This window comes from Lactuca sativa, chromosome 2 (assembly GCF_002870075.4).
Source record: "Lactuca sativa cultivar Salinas chromosome 2, Lsat_Salinas_v11, whole genome shotgun sequence".
NCBI lineage: Eukaryota > Viridiplantae > Streptophyta > Magnoliopsida > Asterales > Asteraceae > Lactuca > Lactuca sativa.
In genome coordinates, this window is record NC_056624.2 from 189,569,979 (window position 1) to 189,573,563 (window position 3,585).

Sequence of the window (3,585 nt, forward strand, 5' to 3'; positions counted from 1 at the left end):
CGATTTCTAATGGGTTTCCCCATAGAATTCGTCCACTCCATCCTTTATGGAGTCCATTAGCCCAATATTCAACTATCACGCAATTGACAGTTCCAGCCCCCTTTATTTAATTAATGTCTTTTAGTCACAAATTAATTCTTATTAATTCTGGACTAATATTAATTAAACAATATAATTTTTCTTTAATATATTACTCATATAATATATTAATAAATCATAATTAATCTCTTTCTCCATAAATTATCCTATCAAGTTGCTTTGGTGAAGGCAACCCAAAAGGACCATGCTCACAATCGAGTCAAGTACATACCAAAATAGTTATGGGCTTAGACACTAATCCAACAATAGTTACATAAACTTAGCCCATCATGGATCAATAATCAAAAAAATATATATGTCACTGATTTACATAATCAGTCCCCTTTATTTTAATTAGTCTCTTTTGATCACTAAATTAACTCCAAATTAATTCTTGATCAATACTAATTAAATATTATGATTTCTCAATTAATATATTATACTTGTAATATATTAATAAATCATAAATAAACTTTTTCTCAAATATACATCCTATCAGATTGTTTTGGTGAAGGCAACCCAAATGGACCATGCTACTCTCTGGTCATGTATATACCAATTATAGTTATGAGCATAGACACTTAATCCAACATGTAACTCTGGGTACACACAAACTGTTGAATTGCAGCCTTGAGCATGCTCAAGTACCGCTCCATCAGGGCTTGCTCCGAGGCAGAATACTCAGGACATAAAAGAGCCCTCTCAGTAAACATCTTGGTGATCTCTGTCACCGTCTCTGTCGTCTCCCTCAACGACAAGTACTCCTGATCCAACCTCTTTCTCTTTCCACCAAGGGAAGATACACAATGCAAAGAATCTCTAAGAAATTCCCCCAAGTAACAACAATCCTCTGCTCAGGAGTGTAAGAACCAATCACGAGGTTCCACGAGTCCTTCGTACCCAATCAAAGAAGGTTCAGGGCGTACCTAACCTTCTAGTCCTCTGGAGAGGAATAAGTGTAGAAGCATCCCTCCATATCTGATAACCACCTCATAGCAATGGTTAGGTCCTTGACCCCCATCGAACTCTAGGGGCTTCGTGTTATGGAAATCCTAGTATTGAAAGGATCCTCCTATTTGGCCTCCCGCAGTAGCGACAGCTACGATGTCTACAACAGTATAAGTCTTGGTGAGGGCAGCATAATGCCCATCAAACATCTCATTCATCGCGGTCTTGATAGACCCAAAGAACTTCGGGATCCCCTCCTGAACAACCACGATCACCTAAGTGGCAATCATCTTGCGAATGTCAATATTCGTCAAACCTGACATCTCCGAGCTGCAAGCTCCCGATCTAGAAACTCTCATGTACACTATACTGAAAATGAATCAAAATATATCGGAAATGCCATAATTCATACTATTACAATCATCACGAAAAGGCTAATCATCGTGGTTTGTGACTTTCCTACTACGCATATGGTTCCTATGTTCTGTTAGTATGGACCACCCGAAAACAAAACCCCACGACTAGGATACACATACATCCTATACTTACTCCCTTGATTCTACTCTAACCCCACAACCAGACAAGGAACAGGAAATAAGGCTAAATTAGACATTCTCATGCTATAAAGTCTTATTTATGTACAACTATGATGTACACAGTAAACAACTACAGTATGATGTCAATTCCATCTAACATTCACGAAATCCTCATAGGATATCAGACATCATATATCATGCATTTCCTAAAGATCCATAGCCTACTACTAGCATGCAGTTCTATCGTAACCGTCATAAACAATTAACAGTCTAGGTATCTTGGGGTATACTTTCTTGCTCCGGCTAATCATACACATCTCATCATTCCTTGGTTACTTTAGTAAAAAAATTGGAAAACTTTTATAGACCCTTAAATTAAGTCTGGATTCACACAGATGATCATCAAATTCTCTCAAACCATGTCTCTGATACCAACTTGTAACATCCCAAAAATCATGAGAAAATTTTCATTTTTCAATCAAATTAAAATCATTGTTTCAATCAAACACAATTCATAAAAACCAAGTATCATATACAATTATCCCAAAATCAAAGTATCATAAAATCTCCAAAACATATCACCGAAGGATGCGTACGATCATGCCTTCATCTTACCCCGATCATCTAAAGTACCTGAAACATAAAACTTAAGCTGTAAGCCAAAGCTCAGTGATTTCCCCCAAAATACCATAGGTGAAACATAAACAAAAATGTACATTAGGCCTACAGCCAATGTCTGGAATACCCCTACAGGGCCCTCACCACAAGTCTGAATTGCCCCTGAGCCCACAACATGTGTCTCGAATGCCATTCCTGACCCTCAACCCATGTCTGAAATCCTCCTGAGCCTTTACCATGAGTTTGGTACACCCCTACAGGGTTTTCAGCCCATGTCTAGAATGTTGAAGGTTTCTTGGCCTTCAGAACAAAGTAAAACCGCCTCAACCTAAATCGTTACAATATGTCGACATATGCACCTACAAAAATATTCAGCAAATAATAAGTAATCATGCAGACCAAACCGATCGCTATGTCATAACAACATCTTAACCAGGATACACAACCTAGTGGGTTGGCATTGGTGCCTTAGACCCATAAATACAGTGAGGAAAACTCACCCCACAGTCTAAAAGATAACTAAAATAAACTATCCCAACTTCCATGTAGGACTCAAAGCTTTTATAAAGAAGTCAAAGTCACACCTTGATAATAATGGTAAAATCAGATGTTTGTGTCAAAAATATGATAATCGTTACTTCAAGTACCTGACAGCAGTGGAAGGTCATATATTTATAAATGGTTTCAGTAAGTCGTACACAGATTGGACCTATCATGGTGAATCTTTAATTCCTCTATTCGTCTTTCCAAGTAATGAAACAGCCGATTTAATCGACGATGTGATGTCGGAGTTGAGAGAAAATGAGATCAAACTCAATGAAGGAACCTCGAATACAAGGGGTAGTGGTGTGGATTATGATTTTTTTAGAAAATTAAATAGAAACTTTATTTAGATTCCTAGTTTAAATAGAAATGTTTATTCCTGCGTAATTTGTATTTGTAATAGAAATTGTATCTGTATATTTTATAATTTTTCAGGAAATGGCGTCGATATGGCTCTTGTTTTTGCACACCATGGCTGTTGTTATGGGACGTTGACATGGGGGTGATGGAGTCTAGGACCAACGTTTTCCAGGCAGTAGAGGTGCCGGTTAGTATAAACAGAATGGTAAGTCTTATTATGAATTTTTATTTACTATTTTTATTCAGTTATTATAAAATACTATTTCTAATAATTTTTAATTATATTTGTAGCTGTGCCACATATGAGAATTCAAGGAAAAGCGAGAAACATTACGCTCGAAAGAGAGATCTTAAACAATAAAGCCAAACCGATTGACATGGACTATGATAGTGATATGACATATGATCCCGTAGGAGAGCTGAATGACATGTTTGCACGCGTAATTGTGAAAATAATGTGGCAAATGGTCCCTTTTGATAACTGGACTTGGAAAAAAGTTTC